General features: G+C 43.2%; 1 long non-coding RNA gene across 1 annotated transcript; it reads right to left on the reverse strand.

The window, feature by feature from the left end:
* Window positions 1-1817: 1817 nt before the first annotated feature.
* LOC148123373 (uncharacterized) lies at window positions 1818-3172 on the reverse strand. Its single transcript, XR_015737952.1, has 2 exons — window positions 2874-3172; window positions 1818-2239 (listed from the first exon to the last, which is right to left on the reverse strand). It is a non-coding gene; the product is annotated as an uncharacterized LOC148123373 (long non-coding RNA).
* Between the last annotated feature and the right edge of the window lie 17796 nt (window positions 3173-20968).

Raw genomic sequence — 20968 nt, forward strand, 5'->3', positions numbered from 1 at the left:
CTATACTGTTGAGTAACATTTCAAGCCTTTTTGCCCCCCATGGAAGGTGGGGACAGGGTCTCATTATGTAGCCCTGACTGGCCTGGAACTCACTCTGTATACCAGGCTGGTCTTGAACTCATAAGTATCTGCCTCTGCCTCCCGAGTTCTGGGATTAAACACATGGGCCACCACACTTAGTTTCTAATCCTTTTTAATTTTTGAGACAAGATCTCACAATGTCATCCAGGATGGCTTTTGAACTCACTCTGTAGCCAGGCAGGTTTTGATCAGTGATCCTCCTGCCCCAAACTCTGGAGTATCTGAGATTGTGGACCTGGATTTCCAGGTCTTTTTCTTTGCTCTTTCCTCCTCTACCCACATCTTTGCTGTTCTCTCTCTCTCTCTCTCTCTCTCTCTCTCTCTCTCTCTCCTATTTCCCTTTCTCTGTATTTCTCCCTTTAAATCTTTGCCTTTAATACCAGAACTCATGAGATAGAGGTAGGCAGATCTCTGTGAGTTTGGGACCAGCCTGGTCTACAGAGTGAATTCCATCCAGGACAGCCAGGGTTACACAGTGAGACACTATCTGGAAAAACAAGCAAACAAACAAAAACAAAAACAAAAGAAACTAAAAAAGCAAAACAAATAACAATAATAAAATCCCAAAAATCTTTGTGTTATGTGTATGGCTGTCTTGCCTTCATTTATGTCTGTGTGCCACATGCTACTGCCTGTGGAGGCCAGAAGAGGGTGTTAGATCCCCTAGAACAGGAGTGAACAGTTGTGAGCCACCATATGGGTCCTGGGACTCGAACCAGGGTCCGTTGGAAGAGTAGCAAGTGCTCTTAACTGTTGAGCCAACTCTCTAGCCCCCGTTTTTCTTTATCTGTCTACTTTCTTCCGTGGCTGACACTGTTTCCCTCTGTCGCTCTGCATACTCTGTCTATTAAAAGGTGGTGGTTAGAACTGCGGTTTCGATGGTCATCGCATCAGGGTTTAGATCCCAGATCTACTCATTTCTGATGCTGTGATCTGGGAAAAACCACCTCAACTTTCTGGGTCTCAGTTTGGTCTGTGAACAGATAATGACAATGCCTCTTTGTTCCATAGGGAGAGTTTCCTTAGGAAGCACTGTGTAAGCCATCACAATTGTTTCTCAGCCCCTTAGTTCTCTGACTTCAATCCCACAGGACCCCTGCTTGCTATGTCTCCTGGTAACTTTCCCCATCTTTCTTGGTTTCTCTGCCTCTCTATCTTTAGGCCGCCACATTCTTTGCTTTCAAGCTAGCCTTCCGAAAACATTAGCCCTCCCCCTTTTGTTTGCTGTACTGGAGACTGGATCATGTGGGCATCATACACATGGGCAAGGAGCATCCGCGAGACATATCTTCAACACTTTAAAAAAACTTAACTAAGGACAATGTCTGGTTAGGCTGGCCTTGAACTCAACCTGAAGCTCACACAAAGTCTTTGATTTTACAACTGGTGACTCCAGGAGGGGTTTAGAGTAGGCAAGACTTAGGAAGGCCGGGCTTAGGATGGGCATGTCTCCACCCCTCTCAGCATCCAGATCTCATCTTCACCATAAAACAATGGTTTTCAACCTTCCTAATGCTGCGACCTTTTGATACAGTTCCTCACGTTGTGATGACTCCCAATCATAACATTATTGTCATATAACTGTAATTTTGCTACTGTTATAGATCATAATGTAAATATCTGATATTCAGATGGTCTTAGGCGCACCCCCTGAATCGGTTGTTCAACCCCCAGATTGAGAATCACTGCCATAAAGAGCTTTTCTCCTTTATTAATTTAATCAAGTCAGGTATAAATCTATTGTCAAGATATTTATTAGGAAATGATACAAAAAGCCCAGGAAAGGGCACATTACAGAGTAGGTTCTATGGGTATAAGACTGCATTTCCCCTTTGCCACGTCATTTTTTCTTCGAAGATAGGTTTAAGATAGGAGGGTAAAGGGGTTAGGAAAGAGAATGTGGTAGAGACCCTGATGGAGGCCCACGACAGTGAAACCAGCTGAGAGAGGGACAGAGCAGTCCCTGGGAGCGGTACTCAGCGAACCTGCCCACATAACTGGAAAGGCCTTGGCATATTGCCCAGCCCTGAGCTAAGCGGGGTCAGGTCGATGTCCTCAGGCTCCACCAGCGGTTGCAAGGTGAAGTTCTGCAGAATGGAGGTGAGGTATATGAAGAGCTCCATGCGCGCCAGAGGCTCCCCCAGACACAGTCGGCGTCCTGCGTGGGTGGGAGGGCCAAGAGCAAAGGTGAAGTAGAGTGTGGGGCTGTGCTCGCATATGCTCAGAGGAAAATATGTGGGTTTGAAGATAACGGCTGGGGATATCACCGACAAAGTCATCAATGTTTTGGGGGAAATGAAGCCGAAGTGGCTGCCAATACGAGTGCAGCTGGTTGGGTTCAAATCCTGTATTTGAACGTTCCTACAGCTGGGACACAGCTGGGGTGCAATCAATCCGGTATCATCTGGCTATGGAGTCCAACTCTCAGCCACTGCCCCTTCCCAGAGGCAGCAGGGCACATAAAAGGCGACAGGGTCACTTATCTGACATTTTACCTCATTTGGTCCTCTCTGCTGAGTAAATAGGAGTACTGCCCTCTTTCCCCTTCCCCGCCCTCTTCTTCCTCCCCTGCTGCTAGCGGGCAAGGCAGAGTTAAGGAAAATCAGAGCCAGGCTCGCCACCTAGTGGAGAGTCTGAAAATCTTTTTAAATTCATGGGCTTCCACTTGGGGGTTACAGGAGCCAAACTGGAAAAGGGGAATCTCTGTAAGGAAAGCTAAGAATGGGATGGGATCGAGAGGGTTTTCAGAGTCGGATTAGGAGTATGGTTCAAAAGAGCGACTCCATCCTTACCTGCCGAAAACGGCATGAAGGCAGGGCCCTTCTTGAAGGATTGATTGGCATCCAGAAAATGCTCGGGATTGAACTCCCGAGGCGTCTTGAATTGTTCGGAGTCATAGTGCACGGTGTTAAGAAGCGTGATGACATCTGTGCCCTGTGTGGATGAGGAGACAGAGTCAATGCAGACCTCCTGAGGATTTTACTATTTTTATTTTATGTGTCTGAGTGTTTGCCTGCATGGAGATACGTGTGCCACGTGGGTGCAAGTGCTAAGGAGGTCAGGAGAGAGAAGCTGGTCTCCTGGAACTGGGACTGGGGGTTGTGATATGGATGCTGGGAATCCAATCCGCATCCCCCGCATCCTCTGGAAGAGCAGCCAGTGCTCTTAAAACTGCTAAGACAGCTCTCCATTCTGGAAGAGGGTTGTTCTGTCTCCTTCAAACTCAGATTTCCATGCTGCAAAGATGGAACTTCTAGGGGCTTGAAAAGGGTGGGCACAGACTCCATCCAGGGTTCCTAGAGAGAGGTGCTGATAGCTGCTGTTGAGGTCTGAGAAACCATTGGCCCAGAGCTTTGAACAGATGTAGGGTTTCTGAGGGAGGGGTCCTCCAAGAATGGTGGTTTGGCCTCAGAAGATAGATGTTTAGATGAAGTCCCAGGCCCTGGTGATTCTGGGGAGGGTCCAAGGTAGAGGTTTGAGATAGGGAAGGAGTATGGAGTTCTAATCCCTTCTGGTGTGAGAAGGGTTTCTGGGAAAGGACTGTGTTTCTAAGAACCTGAAATGGCTAAAGCGGCCAATGCTTCCAATCCCAGCACACAGGAGGTAGAGCAGGACCATCCGGGGTTCAGGTTCACTCTTAGTCACATAGGGAGTTTGAGGCCAACCTGGGCTACAAGAGACTTTGTCTCAAAATGTACAAAACAGGGCTGAGGAGATGGCTCCGGTGTTAAGGGTACAGGCTGCTCTTGAAGAGGACCTGAGTTTGATTCCCAGCCCCAACATGGTGGTGCCCAGCCATATGTAACTCCAGCTCCAGAGAACACAACGCCCTCTTCTGGCCTCCTTGGGCACTGCATGCATTTGGCGCACAGACATACTTTCCAAATAAAACACCCAGCCATACACATAAAAAATCAAATTAAAAATTGGAAAAAATGTTTAAAAATTTTTAGAAACAAGCAACTTCTCATGTCTGCAGCTTTACTCTGGGTGTTGATTGCTAAGGTTAAGGGTACCCCTTAGCCAATTACAAGATCCTGAAATACCTATTCCTAGGTTACCCCTGCACACCTTGGGTATCGGGAAGCCACGGAAATGCATGTCCTGAATGACGCGGTGAGGCAGATTCATGGGGATGACGTCTGCGAAGCGCTGTACTTCATGGATCACTGCATCTGTGTAAGGCAGACAGGGTTATGCTGGTGGGGGGTTATCAGATGTGCGTTTGTGTGGGTGTTGTTGGCTTTCTTGGGTTGTGGTTTTCCTTCTAGTACTTTCTGTAAGGCTGGGTTTGTGGATACGTATTGTTTAAATCTGTTTTTGTCATTGAATATCTTGTTTTCTCCATCAGTGGTTAATGAAAGCTTTGCTGGGTATAGTAGTCTGGTCTTGCATCCATGGTCTCTTAGTGTCTGCAGCACATCTATCCAGGGCCTCTGGCTTTCATGGTTTCCATAGAGAAGTCAGGTGTAATTCTGATAGGTTTACCTTTATATGTTACTTGGCCTTTTTCCTTTGCAGCTATTAATATTCTTTCTTTGTTCTGTGTGTTTTGTGTTTGATTATTATATGGCAAGGGATTTTTTTGATCCAGTCTATTTGGTGCTCTGTAAGCTTCTTGTACCTTCATAGGGATATCCTTCTTTAGGTTGGGAAAGTTTTCTTCTAAAATTTTGTTTAATATATTTTCAGTGTCTTTTTTTGCATTTTTTAAATTGATATTTATTGAGCTCTACATTTTTCTCTGCTCCCCTCCCTGCCTCTCCCCTCCCACCTTCCATCCTCCCCCAAGGTCACCATGCTCCCAATTTACTTAGGAGATCATGCCTTTTTATACTTTCTACTTCCCATGTAGATTAGATCTATGTAAGTCTCTCCTAGTGTCCGTATTGCTGTCTAAGTTCTCTGGGATTGTGGTTTGTAGGCTAGCTTTCTTTGCTTTATGTTTAAAAACCACCTATGAGTGACTACATGTGATAATTGTCTTTCTATGTCTGGGTTACCTCACTAAAATAATGTTTTCTAGCTCCATCCATTTCCCTGAAAAATTCAAGCTGCCGTTATTTTTTTCTTCTGTGTAGTACTCCATTGTGTAAATGTATCACATTTTCCTCATCCATCCTTTGATCGAGGGGCACTTAGGTTGTTTCCAGGTTCTGGCTATGACAAGCAAAGCTGCTATGAACATGGTTGAGCACATGTCCTTGTGGCATGATTGAGCATCCTTTCGATATATACCCAAAAGTGGTATTATTGGGTCTTGAGGAATTGCCACACTGACATCCAAAGGGGTCGTACCAGCTTGCATTCCCACCAGCAATGCAGAAGTGTTCCCTTTTCCCCACAACCTCTCCAGCATAAGTTGTCATCAGTGTTTTTGATCTTGGCCATTCTTTCAGGCATAAGATAGAATCTCAGAGTTGTTTTGATTTGCATTTCTCTGATGGATAAGGATATTGAACATTTTCTTAAGTGTCTTTCAGCCATTTTAGATTCCTCTGTTGAGAGTTCTCTGTTTAGGACTGTACTCCATTTTTTTTTATTGAATTATGTGATCTTTGGTTAGAGTTACTCTGAGATATTTTATGCTATTTGTGGCTATTGTGAAGGGTGTTGATTCTCTAATTTCTTTCCCAGCCCTTTTATCATCTGTGTACAGGAGGGCTACTGATTTTTTTGAGTTAATCTTGTATCCTGCTACATTGCTGAAAGTGTTTATGAGTTGTAGAAGTTCCTTGGTAGAACTTTTGGGATCACTTATGTAAACTATCATATCATCAGCAAACAGTGAAGGTTTGACTTCTTCTTTTCCAATTTGTATCCCCTTGATCTGCCTTTGATGTCTTATTGCCCTAGCTAGGACCTCAAGAACTATATTGAATAGGTATGGAGAGAGTATACAACCTTGTCTCGTTCCTGATTTCAGTGGAATCACTGGGAGTTTCTCTCCATTTAGTTTGATGTTGGCTCTTGGCTTGCTGTATATTGTTTTAATTATGTTTATGTATGTATTCCTTGTATCCCTGCTCTCTCCAAGACCTTTATCATGAAGGGCTGTTGTATTTTGTCAAATGCTTTTTCGGCATCTAATTAGATGATCATGTGGTTTTTATTTTTCAGCTTGTTTATATGGTGGATTACGTTGACAGATTTTTGTATGTTGAGCCATCCCTGCATCTGTGGGATGAAGCCGACTTGGTAATGGTGGATGATCGTTCTGATGTGTTCTTGGAATCGATTTGCTAGTATTTTATTTAGTATTTTTTGCATCAGTATTCATGAGTGAGATTGGTCTGTAATTCTCTTTCTTAGTAAGATCTTTCTGTGGTTTGGGTATCAGGGTAATTGTAGTCTCATAAAAAGAGTTTGGCAATGTTCTCTCTGTTTCTATTGTGTGGAATAATTTGAGGAGTATTGGTATTAGTTTGTCTTTGAAAATTTGTAGAATTCTGAGCTGAAACCATCTGGTCCTGGGCTTTTTTTGGTTGGGAGATTTTTGATGACTATTTCTATTTCTTCAGTAGTTATAGGTCTGTTTAATTTGCTTATCTGGTCTTGATTTAATTTTGGTAAGTGATATTTATCCAGAAAGCTGTCCGTTTCCTTTAAGTCTTCCAATTTGGTGGAGTACAGGTTTTTAAAATATGACCTGATGATGCTCTGTATTTCCTCCATGTCTGTTGTTATGTCCCCCTTTTCATTTCTGATTTTGTTAATTTGAATATTCTCTCTCTGCCTTTTGGTTAGTTTGGATAACGGTTTGTATATTTTGTTGATTTTCTCGAAGAGCCGACTCTTAGTCTCATTGATTCTTTGTATTGTTTTCTTTGTTTCTATTTTGTTGATTTCAGCTCTCAATTTGATTGTTTCCTGCTGTCTAGTTCTCTTGTGTGAGTTTGCTTCTTTTTGTTCTAAAGTTTTCAAATGTTCTGTTAATTCACTAGTGTGGGATTTTTCCAGCTTCTTTATGTAGGCGTTTAGTGCTATGAACTTGCCTCTTAACACTGCTTTCATTGTGTCCCATAAATTTGGGTATGTTATGTGGTCATTTTCATTGAATTGTAGGAAGTCTTTAATTTTCCCCTTTATTTCTTCCTTGATTCATTGATAATTCAGGTGAGCATTGTTTAATTTCCATGTGTTTGTGGGTTTTCTGGAATTGGTATTGCTGTTGACTTCCAGTTTTAAAGCATGGTGATCTGATAAGGTACATTGGGTTATTCCATTTTTTTTTATTTGTTGAGGTTTGTTTTGCTACCTAGTATGTGGTAAGTTTTTGAGAAGGTTCCATGAGGTGCTGAGAAGAAGGTATATTCTTTTCTGTTTGGATGGAATATTCTACAGATGTCTGTTAAGTCCATTTGAGTCATAACATCTGTTAGTTCTCTTATTTCTCTGTTCATTTTTTGTCTGATTGACCTGATCAGTGGTGAGAGGGGGAGTGTTGAAGTCCCCTACTATTAGTGTGTTGGGTTTAATATATGATTTAAGCTTTAGAAGTGTTTCTTTGACATATGAGGGTGCCCTTGTATTTGGGGCATAGATGTTCAGTATTGAAATTTCCTCTTGATGGATTTTTCCTGTGACTAATATGAAATGTCCTTCTTTGTCTCTTTTGGCTGATTTTAGCTTGAAGTCTATTTTGTTAGATATTAGGATAGCTACACCCACTTGTTTCTTAGGTCCATTTGATTGGTATATTTTTCCCAACCTCTTACTCTGAGATGATGTCTGTCTTTGAGGTTGAGATGCATTTCTTGTATGCAGAAGAGGGATGGATTCTGTTTTTGTATCCAATCTATTAGCCTGTGCCTTTTTATGAGTGAGTTGAGTTCATTAACATTAAGGAATATTAATGACCAGGGGTTGCTATCTCCTGTTAATTTAGTTTTCATCGTTGGTGATGTTAATTTGTGCATTTTTTTTTCTCCTTCAGATTTGCTGTAATGAGACCATCAATTGTTTGTGTTTTTGTTGGTGTAGCCATCTACCTTGGGTTGGAGTTTTTCTTTTAGTATTTTGTGTAGGGCTGGATTTGTGGCTAGGTATTGGTGAAATCTAGGTTTATCAAGGAATATCTTGTTTTGTCCTTCTATTGTGATTGACAGTTTTTCTGGGTATAGTAGTCTAGGCTGGCATCTGTGGTCTTTTAATGTCTATGTAATGCTTGACCATGACCTTCTGGCTTTTATTGTCTCCACTGAGAAGTCGGGTGTAATTCTGATCGGTCTACTTTTATATGTTACTTGCCCTTTTTCCTTTGCAGCTCTTAATATTCTTTCTTTACTCTGTATATTCAGTGTTTTGATTATTATGTGGCAAGGGGACTTTTTTTTGGATCCAGTCTATTTGGTGTTCTGTAAGCTTCTTGTATCTTCATAGGCATATCTTTCTTTAGGTGGGGGAAAGTTTTCTTCTATGATTTTATTAAATAAATTTCCTGTGCCTTTGAGTTGAACTTCTTTTTTTTAAAGATTTTTATTTTCTTTTTAAAATTTATTTATTTCTTATGTATGCAATGTTCTGCCTGCCTGTATGCCTGCAGACCAGAAGAGAGCACCAGATCTTATTATAGATGGTTGTGAGCTACCATGTGGTTGCTGGGAATTAAACTCAGGGCCTCTGGAAGTGCTCTTAACCTCTGAGCCTCTCTCCAGCCCTGAGTTGAATGTTTTCTCCTTCTTCTATACCTATTATTCTAAGATTTGGCCTTTTTATTTTGTCCTATATTACATGGATATTTTGGGTTAAGCTATTTTTAGATTTAATGTTTTTTTTTTAACTGATGAGTCTATTTCCTCTATTTTATCTTTAGCACTTGAGATTCTGTCTTCCATTTCTTGTATTCTGTTGTTCATACTTGCATTTGTGGTTTCTGCTCTTTTTCTCATGATTTTTGTTTCTATAATTCTTTGACTTGTGTTTTCTTTATGTTTTTTATTTCAGTTTTCAAGTCCTGAATAGTTTCCTTTATATGTTTGAGTTCTTTTTCTTAGTTTTCTTTACTTGATTTGCTGATATCTTCCATTTTTTTGTTTGTTTTTTCCTCCATTTCTTTAAGGTAATTTCTCATTTCATCTTTAAGAATTTCAAACATTCTCTTGAGGTTATTTTTTAGATCATTTTCTTCTGGTTCATCCATATTTGGTTGTTCAGGTCTTACTTTTGTAGGGTCTTTAGGTTTTACTGATATTGTGTTGCTCTTTGTGATGTAGCATGTGATCTTACCTTTTCTACTCATCTTTTCCTCTAATAGGTATGGTTGGGGCAGTCTGAGATTCTGTTGAATAAACTTCTAGGTGCCAGTGAATCCAAAGCTCAGATGGTTGTTCCTTGTGGTACAGTCAGTGTCACAGTTCTAGTTACCCCATTGGTTATTTCTGTTCCTGGAGGTAGCTCAGTGTTCCTGTGCTTTGGTCTGCTTCCTTGGAGTTTGCTGTCTCAGGCCTACTTTGGCCTAGGCTGCTGGCTTTGATCTGTTTCTGTAAATCTTGGTCTGAATCTCCTCTTGCACAAATCCCTGGCTTGGAGTTGAACCTGTTCTGGTGGTGATCACTGGCTCTGGATTTGGTTGCTGGGTCAATCCTAATCCTCCCATGTCCTGGGACTGGGTTTGCTCCTGGCTTCTGCTCCAGGTGGAGCTTGTTTTCTCTGTGTCTTAGGTAACTGGTTCAGTCCCACTCTGGCACCCTCCATGTGCATTTGTATTTTGCCTGTATGTATGTATGTGTGAAGGTGTCAGATACCCTGAAACTGGAATTACAGGTAGTTATGAGCTGCCATCCATGTGGGTGCTGGGGATTGAACCCAGGTCTTCTGGAAGAGCAGCCAGTGCTCTTAGCCGCTGAGCCATCTCTCCAGCCCCAGCCACACAGTCAGCCGCAGACTCTATTTTCTGTGTCTTTGAGCTGGACTTCTTTTCCTTCTTCTACCCCTATTATTTTCAGGTTTGGTCTTTTCATGGTGTCCCAGATTTCCTGAATGTTTTGTGTTAAGAATTTGTTGGATTTAGTGTTTTCTTTGATCAATGAGTCTTTTTCCTCTATAGAATCTACAGCACCTGAGATTCTGTAGGTTATCCTTGTCTCTATGGTTCCTGTTCGTTTACCCAGATTTTTCACTTCCAGAGTTTCCTCAGTTTGCGTTTTCTTTATTACCTCTATTTCAATCTTCAAATCTTGAACTGTTTTCTTCACCTGTTTGATTGCTTTTTCTTGGTTTTCTTCGGTTTCTGTGAGGGATTTATTAATTTCTTCCAGCTTTTTGTTTGTCTTCTCCTCCATTTCTTTTAGGGTGTTTGTCACTTCCTCTTTAAAAGTCTTCATCATTTACATTAAGTAACGTTTAAAGTTGTTTTCTTCTATATCTTCTGGGTTAGGATGATCCAGTCTTCCTGTTGTGTGTCTGCTGGGTTCTGGTGGTACCATGTTGCTTTTTAGGATGTTTGAGGAGTACTTGCATTGGCGCCTTCCCATCTCTTCTTTCAACTCTTATATCTACAAGAATTGGTCTCCACTGAGCTCTCAGGGAACAATGTGTTCAGGGTGGTGTAGATGGCTGTCTTGCAGATAAGCTCCCTGCTGGCTGCTAGGAATGTGTAAGGCACCTGGCAGGGAGCCTTGGCCTTTCTCCCATGTGGAGGTTTTAGGGAGTGGGGGGTCTGGGGTCCCAGGGCCACTTTTGTCTCACCTCTTATGTTCACCAAGAATTGGTCTCCGCAGAGCTCACAGGGAAGAATGCGTTGGGGCAAGATGTTACATTTTCCTTATTATTTTTTAACTTTAAAAACTTTATGTATTTATTATGTTCCCCCTTTTATTATATAAACTGATGGGTTTTACTCAGGCATTTTCATTTTACTTTGTTTTTGAGATTTATTTATTTTTATTTATGAAGACAGTGTCTCTCTATGTAGCCCTGTCTACTCTGGAACTCACTATGTGGACAAGGCTGACCTTGAACTCATGGGGATCCTCCTGCCTGTTCCTCCCGTGTGCTGGGATTAGAAGTGTGCACTACCACACCTGTCCAGAGATTAATTTATATTTTACGTTTATGGGTGTTTTGCCTCTGATGTATGTAAGTACCTATAGAGACCAGAAGAGGGCGCTAGAACTCCTAGTACTGGAGTTAAAGACAGTTGTGAGCCCCCGTGTGTGTGCTGGGAATTGAACCTGGGTCATCTGTAGGAGCAGCCAGTGCTCTCAGCCACTGAACCATCTCCCCAGCCAGTTTTTGTTTTTGTTGATCTTCTGCCCTAATTCCTTTCCTCCTATTGGCTCCCTTTTAGCCCCCATTTGTCCCCAGTGGTCCCCTTTTCCTTCTCTTTTCTTTCTCCTCTCTAACTCTTCCTTAAGGCCTCTTTTCCTCTTCATCGTTTCCTTTGTAGGTCCCTGACCTCCACCAGCTCAACAGATAAATGAAAATTAAAATCTAGGATATGAACTGGTATTTATTTGTCTTTGTGGGTCTGAAATGTTTTGCCTCATGTGATCAATTCTAGTTACATTCATTTTCTGCAAATATCATCATTTCAATTTTTTTATTTAAACAAACTTATTACATTTATCTAAAATTTTTATTATATTTATTTATTTGTATATGTGTGCGTGTGTGTGTATGTGTATGGGCACATATAAAGAAAAAAACGAAAAAAAATTTAAAACATTTGGAGAGTGAGGAAGAGACTGTATATAAGCCCCTGGCTTCCAAGTGCATGCACACACATGTGCACACCCACCCACACCTACACTTATGCCCATACCCATGCATTTACCCACACACATATATCCCTACCCCACACCACACACATATACTTGTAAAAAAAAATTAAAAAAATTTCAAGCTTCTCAAGGGAAGGTTCTGGTAGTCTGATTGGAGTATGTGTGGACTTCTGATCCTGTTAAGAAAAATAAGACACGGGTTTAATGTTTCTCAACACCCTCTACCCCACCCCAACTTGTTAGAAGACAGCCAACATCTAAGTTGTGTTTGAAACCTGAGATCCATGGTTTGTTATGAAACAGGCAGTGGTGCTGTGGAGTTTGAATTTCTTCCTGCTTGGCCTTCATTGCCTGTCTGCAGAAAGGGGAATAGGGCAAGGAGAAGTGGGGGATATGCGGGGTGGGGGAGCAGAGGGCAGGGGTGGGAGAACCCTAGAGCACAGCTAGGCAACTGCAAGCCATATCTGCTGGGATTTTATTTGTTAGTTGAGCCAGGGTGAGGAGTGTGCAGCTCCACAGGGAGGCTTGTATCACAGCAGCTGGAAGGGAGAATGAAAGAATGGGGTGGAGGTGATGAGGGAGAGAGAGCCAGGAGCAAGATAAAGTCCTCCAAGTGGACCCTCAGGGACCCACTCCCTTCTAAAAGGTGCCATTTCCTAAGTCTCCATCCCTCCCAACAGCCCATCAGATTGTGAATTCATCAGTGAATTGATCTGCAGATGAAGGCAGAGTTCAGTGAACCAGTTGTTTTCCTATCTTTGACTGTTGCTTTCCTTACCCATAATTAACATGTATTAACTATCCATATAATGGCTTTATTATGTTTTATTAAACAAATATAAAAATTATTTTTATTTTATGTGTATGAGTGTTTTGCTTGCATGTATGTCTGTGTGCTGTATATGTGCCTGGTGTTCATGGAAAGCCAGAAGAAGGTTTTGGATTCTCCTAAGACTGAAGTTATAGTTATGAGCCACCAAGAGGGTGCTGGGATTCAAACCTGGGTCCTCTGAAAGAACAGCCAGCACTCTTAACCACTGAACCATCATCACTCCAGCCCTCTCATGATGACATTTTCATAAATATATACTAAGTGTTAGGATCATTCTGCCTCATCACTCACCCTCTCTTGTCCTCTCCCCCTGATCTTCCTCTTTCCCATTAGTCTTGGGGACCAAAGTCTTAACACATAGGCCTTTGGGAGGAACATTGTAGACCTAAACCACGCAAACTTGCATACAGATTCTATGTAGGTGCTGTGGAGGTTCTGTGTTCACAGATAAGCATAAGTGAACCAAGAATGTTAAACTCACACCTTGCATTATTCTCAGAACACCCAGTTTTTCAGAGCAGGAAAGAGAAGCACAGAGCGGGCAATTATTACCTTGAAGATATAGCACTGTCACTTAGAGGAACTGGTATCCAACTATGTCAAATTGAGCACTAGAATTCACACTCAACCAACCAAGGACTCATCTAAGTTGTTTAAGTTGTTTCTTCCCCAACTATAAACACCTTGGGTTTGGAAGCCTTAAGATCAAGAGGGAGAATAGGAAGAAGATGAGGGATTGACTGTGTGTGTGTGTGTGTGTGTGTGTGTGTGTGTGTGTGTTAGGAAGAGTGAGTGTACACTGTGATGAGAAGAAGAGGTTATTGCTGACATCCTGCCAAAAGAAGGTGAAATAGTCACTTTTGGTGTGCACAGGGTTGATCATGAGCCAGGAAGGTTGCATTTAGAAGGGTGAGAAGGTGGCTGTTACGGGATCAAATTTGCTCCTGGATCTTCCAGCATGAGCATCACCTGGAATGTGCAAACAGTGATGCTGAGTTGGGATTGCTCTCGCTGATCCTGGAGGGGCCCATGTGGGCTTGGGAGGCACTGATGGTCAGGTCATCAGAATTACATGCTCAGAGGTATGCCAGGCTAGCAGTCTTAGTGGTTACACATATTGAAAAGAACTCAACACCTCTGGACACTGAGACCTTTAGGGAGGAGCAAAGAGCAGAGGCAGACACAGGAGGATGTTTGTGAGCTTGCAGTGCAGAGTGGTTGGGTGAGTAGAACCTGGCAGGTATTGGTCCAGCAAATGCTGCCTTCTGGCCAGTGCCTGGGATGCTGGTGGTCCTGGGTTCCTGCTCTCTCCTCTCCTGTATTGAATAATAAGGAGAAAGCAGCTGGGGGAATTTGTTTCTCAATGCAGGTGACAGCAGCAAAGGTTCTGAGTGTTCAGACTGGCTCCTATGATCCTGCACAAGAGGACACAACATTAGAAGGGGAAAGGGAGTTTGGAGACAGAAAGAGGTGCTCTTGGCCTTGCTGGTTTCCATGTGAAACGGTGGAAACCCAGTTTGACTTTACACAAGAGGCTGTGTAAAGTCCTGTGACATCTTGGATGAGACAGTTGTGAACTCAGGAGACCCTTCTCTTTGATGGACTCAGTGTCCTATGAAGCTGGCTGGATGTTATTGGCTGGAAGGTGAAGAGTATGATTGAGGCGAGGGTTAGATCTTAATCTTATCCAGATGTTGTGACATGACCCTGAACAGGTGATGCTATTGTTTGAGCCTTCTGGATCCTTTGACATCTTCTCCCTGGCTATTTCAGTGGAGCGTGTCCTAGTAAAGGCATGAAGCTTACCAACAACAGATGTGCTCAGTAGACTGCAGCTGATTTATTTCTGGGGCTATGGAGTTTACGAACGTAGATCTGGCTGGGATTTCCTTCATGGTGTCCCCTGACTTTCACCTCCTCTAGTCTAACCATCCCAGAGTCTCCCCTTTTGGAAGGGGAGAAAGGAGAGGGGGGCATTTCAAGGAGGACTCACACCGACTCCTTCTTCATGCAGCCGAGGACACCTCACTGCAGCCAAGGGCAGGAAGCTTTCCTTCCCGATGGACAGACAGGAAGATGGACAGCACGGGAATCAAGAGGGAAATTGGAGAGGAGGGAAGAAGACTAGCAGGTGTGGGAAGGGGAGGAGAGAGAAATGGAGACTACGGGGTAAATACGGAAAAGACGTGATAGGTATGATAGGAGTGAAAGGAAGAGACTTCATGGAACTAGGAACCCTGTGCAGCTAGTTACCCCAGCTCACGGAATACAAAGCTGAGGCCACATTGGCAGCTGACAGCTGCGGGGAAAGAGAGCTGTTCTCTTTAAGGGACTGGCTCTCATAGGTCGACCATGCTCCAGAGAATTCCCATTCATCCAACATAAATGAGAAGCACCAAGATGGATGGCCTAGAGGCTAAGAACACTTGCTGCCCTAGAAGAGGACCTGGGCTCCACTCTCAGCATCCACACGAGAGCTCACAACTGACTGCAGTCTTCTCCCAGGGGATCCAGCTCCCTCTTCTGACTTCAGTGGCCACCAGGAATGTACATGGTACATACACATAGTTGCAGGCAAAATACTCATACACATAAAATAATCAGATAAAAAGTGTTAAAAGAGGACACAGAGCTGAATGGGTAGCAGAGCTGAGGTGGATCTGGGAGGAGTTTGGGAGAAAAGAATAAATAAGATAAATACACATGAAATTATAAAAGAACCAGCACAAAGATGAAGACCTCAAAGATTATGAGAAAAAGAAAGACTGACAACAAGCAGTATACAGTGACATCAACAGAGAAGCCATGAGAGCTAAAGGAAGAGACAGAGACGTGGGCAGAGGCTGATGTTGGGAGACAGTAACTGACACACACAGGACTAGAGTCAGACAGGAGAGAGACAGATGAGCTGGCTGCAGACACCAAGAGACGCTGCAGACAGGAAACCAGAGACCTCCTCTTCTCTCCTGGTTCTGGTCTTGCCCCACCTTCCCCGTCACTCATGTCTCCCTCGCTGTCTCAGACACTGAGTTTTTCTTCTCTGCGTCCAACACTCTGTGTTTCTGATTCCCCTGACTCTGCTGGTGCTCATGGGTGGTGCCTCTATGGCCGTCCATCCTGTGCCTCAAGCTTGGTGCCCAGAGCTGAGTGGAGTTTATGTTCAGGACCCAACAGGTGGTCTCCCCATGTCCCAAGTTCAGCATCTGAACAGCAGGGAACCCTCCTGGGCCCCATGGCTGAACTGTCAGGGTCCCAGCGGCTGCGCTCAGAGAGCTCAGAGACGCAGACAACTGAGGCAGCCCGGGGATGAGTCCTCTTCCTCCTTCATTTCTCCAGAGCTGGAGCTGATGTCACTGACAGATGATGCTCAGAAGAGAGACTTGCCAATCACTCCTTCACAGATGTCCTATATGAGCTGTGCAAACACTTACTTCTCGTGAAGCCTATCTGAGCACGACAGAACTTTACAATGATGGTGTCTTCAACCCGGTGGACCTTTGGCTTCTTCAGGTCTGGGATTCAGTTTTGTGTTTATGGTTCTCTCTCTATCTATCTATCTATCTATCTATCTATCTATCTATCTATCTATCTATACTTCTCTCTTTCCGTTTGGTTTAGTAAATGATTCCATGTTTAATAAACAAACAGTGGAAGATCCCTGTACTGGGTAACTGCACCATAGCTTTGAATCTTGGCAGAAGGAGCCTGCCCTGACTGTCTTTGGGTAGACTCACATTCCCTTTCAAAGGATCCTTGACCAAAAGAGCTGAGCAGCATTGGGATGTGGGCTGAGATGATGTCATTACCAACCTTTACTTAGTGTCTTCTCTTGATCCAGAGTGAGAGAAAAGAAAGGACTTGAGGAAGAACCTTGCAATCATGGTATTCTGGTCTACCCGCTCTGAGCCGCACTTCTCTTTTTCATGCCCTTTTCTCTGACTAATGTGTTTGTCCTCTAACAAGCAGCCTGCACTGTCATGCAGAGAACATGCTGCCAGAAGCAGAGACTCAGCTGAGTTCCATCCTGGAGCAATCTCCTCCTGAGTCCTCCTGGGATGTCAAATTACTGTACCTATTTGAGTAGATCTGTGTGTCGTTTTGGTTTTGTAGAGAGCTCACCAGAACTGACACTTGCCAGCTCAACTGACAAACAGAACTGAGATGTAAATGAAAGAGGAGCATAGTTTGGACATTGCTCTCGACGTCATGGAAATAAGAAGGACTGGGTGCTGCAGCCATAACTCAGCAGCTGAGAGCACCTGCTACTTTTTCAGAGTCCTGGTTTAGTTCCCAGCATCCCATGGAGGAACACAAGATATCTGTAACTCTAGTTTAAGTGACCTTCTTCTGATCCCCTCAGGCACTGCACATACATGGTGCACAGATGGATAAGGACACACACATACATACCAATAAGGAATATGCAAATAAATTTGAAATAAGACACATAAGAAGACTATGATGTGATAATTTACTTGACAGGAAATTAAATAATATAAAGTTACAAACAAGTTTTTTGAAATGTACAAAAAATTCTCAAACTGATTCAGAAAGAGATAAAATATATGTACAGACCTGTATATAAAAAAGTAAAAATAAGAATAGCAAACAAGGCCATCTAAAAAAATATCTAAGACTTGGTGGCTTCAAAATTGAATGCAATCAAACACGTTTAGAGTTATGAACACCAACACTTGTCAGTTTTTCCAATTAATCCAAGAGGCATTATTTTCTAATTCAGTCTATGTTTCACTGCCCTGATACCAAAGCCATTATCAACCTGTAATACAATAAGTCTACAATGTCTAAACAAGGTAAACTTAAAAACACTCAGTAAAATACAAGACATTAAAGTTTAGCATCATATAGAAGGGATTATACAGTTATATGACAACGTTACACAGATAATGACAATTTTTTTTCCTGGGGACACGGGGTTGTTCAGCATGAGAAACTTAGTTGAGTGACAGAGTAAATAGTAGAAGAAAAACCTCAAGTGCTTCTCTGATGAAGAAAAAGAATGTGACAAAATCTGAGATTCTAATGGGGCCAGGAAGATGGTTCAGTCATTGAATCACAGCACCCATTTTGCTCACCAAATTGTTCACAACAATTTGTAAATCCAGTTCCAGGTCATCTGATGCCCCATCAGGCATGCATGTGGTTCACAGGCACATATAAAGATAAAACACTCATACACACAAAATAATTAAATAAAAAATTTGTCTATTACATTTCTGTTAACTAATGTGTTGGTGCAGAATTTATCATAGTTTTCTCTTATAATACTTATTTCAAATTTATTTATTCACTTATTTTTTATTTTTATTTATTTTCTCTTATATCCCATCCACAGTTTCCCCTCCCTCCTCTTCTGGAAGCCCCTTCTCCAACTTATCTTTTTCCCCCAGATCCATTCCTCCTTCATCTCCCTTCAGAAAAGAGCAGGCCTCCCAGGGATATTAACCAAGTAAGTTATAACAAGTTACAATAAATGAGGCACATCCCATGTATCGAGATTGGACGAGACAGCCCAATAGGAGGAAAAGCATCCCAAGAGCAAGCAAAAGAGTCAGAGATAGTCCCCACCCACTGTTAGGAGTCCCACAAGAACACCAAGTTACACAACCATATATATATGCTGAGGACCTAATGCAGACCCACACAGGCTTCATGATAGTTGCTTCAGTCTTTGTGAGCTCCTATGAAACCTCCTTAGCTGATTCTGTGATCCATGCTCGTGTGGTGTCCTTGACTCCTCTGGCTCCTACAATCCTTTCTCTCCCTTTTATTTGAAATTCCCTAAGCTCTGCCAAATGTTTGGCTGTGGGTCTCTGCATCTGCTTATATCAGTTGTTGGATGGAAACTCTCTGATGCTTAGCTTGGGTCTGTGAGTATAGCAGAATATCATTAGGAATCATTTTACTGACTCTTTCCCCCCTGTCCTGTTTGGTTCTATCCTATGTCACTGGGCTGTCTGACTTTTGGTTCCTGACCCTCCGTACAGTGCCAGGTGTGGGCTTCCTCTAAAGGCAGCTTGGGTCTCAAGCTGGACCAGTCTCTGGTTGGCCACTTCTACAAGTTCTGCATCACTTTTACCCCAGCACAAATTGCTCAGCGGTTAGCAGTGCTTACTTATTCTTCAATCGACACACATGTGTGTGCCCACTTATCTGTCTGTGCTCATGTGCATGAAGTGCCCAAGGAGGCCAGAAAAAGAGTTAGCTCTCTTGGAATTAGAGTTACAAGGGCTTGTGAGCTGCCATACAGGTGCAGGGAGCCAACCTGGTCATCCGCAAGAACAGTAGGTGCTGGGTCACCCCTCCAGGCCCCGCTTCTTATCTCCATGGCATCAAGAACAATGCTCCTTTTATTTCTGATTCAGTCCTTGACATCTCAGCTCTCTTTCCCAACCGTTTTGCTGGCAGATGCCAATTCTTTGGATCTTTCTACACGATCAAAACCTCACACAGCTCCATGCAAATAATAACAATTTCACATTTTAGAGATATAAGTATCATTCTCCACTGTTTATTTAGTGAACCAGGCATCATGACACACACCTGTGATCTCAGCACTCAAGAAACAGATATGGAAGCATTTGAGTTCAGGAATTTGAGAGCAGCCCGAACCAAAGGAAACACAGTATTTAAAAAAACCCAGAAACTTGAACTTGCTTTGTCTTTGGTACTGGTGTTTTTGTGTATGCTTTCTCTGTGCAAAGAATCAGGCAGGATGCCTCTCAGGCTTACTCACCATGTTCCGATTCTCCTTCTCATATTACTTTCTCTTGTGGCTTCTTCCACCGTGCACCAAGCTTGTGTTGTTTCTCTTTGCCTGATTTACCCTCTTCACAATGGTGCATACAGGAAAACATCGACGGCATACGACGAATACACCGAGTTTTCATTTCTTCACCACAAAGGATATTTTAAGTGGAGGCTTTAAATTTCCACATGCTGATCAATTTTTCAGTTATTGATTTCTAGCTTCACTCTTATGGCAAAAGATGATATTTGTATAGTTCTGACATGTTCAAGTGTATTACATCTTATTCTGTGGGCTTGCTTGGAATCAAAAGTGGGGTTTGTTCCCCATGCAGAAGGCATGTTCTGTCCAAGGTCAGTTTAGATGTGTGTGCTCTTAGAGCAGATCTTGGGAGGATGCAGGAGAAGATTGCTCCAGGATGAAGTGACTCAGCTGAGTCACTTCTGCTGGCAGCATGTTCTCTGCATGACAGTGCAATCTGCTTGTTAGAGGGCAAATACATTATCCAGAGAAAAGGGCATGAAAAAGAATAGTGCAGCTTAGAGAGGGTAGCCCAGAACACTGTGATTGCAAGGTCCTTCCCCAAGTCCTTTCTTTTCTCTCACTCTGGATCAAGAGAAGACACTAAGTAAAGGTTGGTAATGACATCATCTCAGCCCACGTCCCAATGCTGCTGCGTCCTTTTGGTCAAGGATCATTTGGAAGGGACTGTGAATCTGCCAAAAGACAGTCAGGGCAGGCCCCTTCTGCCGAGGTTCAGAGCGGTGGCACAATTACCCAGGGCAGAGACCATTCACTGTGTGTTTATTCATCACGGAAGCATTTACAAAATCCAGCAGTGCAGGTGCCATGCAGTTGTACGTGAACGTGTCAGCCCTAAAGAAGTATCATTGCTGTAAGACCGTCACAAAATATTAAGAATAATGATAATGAATACTAATAATAGTCTTTGAGAAGCAAATGTTTTCACGACCGTTATTGGACAGCTGTGAAGAAGTGACCGGCAAGTCTCTCTTCTGAGCATCATCTGTCAGTGACATCAGCTCCAGCTCTGGAGAAATGAAGGAGGAAGAGGACTCATCCCCGGGATGCCCCAGTTGTCTGCATCTCTGAGCTCTCTGAGCTTAGCCACTGGGACCCTGACAGTTCAGCCATGGGGCCCAGGAGGGTTCCCTGCTGTTCAGATGCTGAACTTGGGGCATGGGGAGACCACCTGTTGGGTCCTGAACATAAACTCCACTCAGCTCTGGGCACCAAGCTTGAGGCACAGGATGGACGGCCATAGAGGCACCACCCATGAGCACCAGCAGAGTCAGGGGAACCAGAAATGCAGAGTGTTGGACGCAGAGAAGATAAACTCAGAGTCTGAGACAGGGAGGAGGCATGGGTAAAGGGGAAGGTGGGGCAAGACCAGAACCAGGAGAGAAGAGGAGGTCTCTGGTTTCCTGTCTGCAGCGTCTCTTGGTGTCTGCAGCCAGCTCATCTGTCTCTCTCCTGTCTGACTCTAGCCCTGTGTGTGTCAGTTACTGTCTCCCAACATCAGCCTCTGCCCACGTCTCTGTC

This window comes from Myodes glareolus, chromosome 1, assembly GCF_982192425.1.
Source record: "Myodes glareolus chromosome 1, mMyoGla1.1, whole genome shotgun sequence".
Lineage (NCBI taxonomy): Eukaryota > Metazoa > Chordata > Mammalia > Rodentia > Cricetidae > Myodes > Myodes glareolus.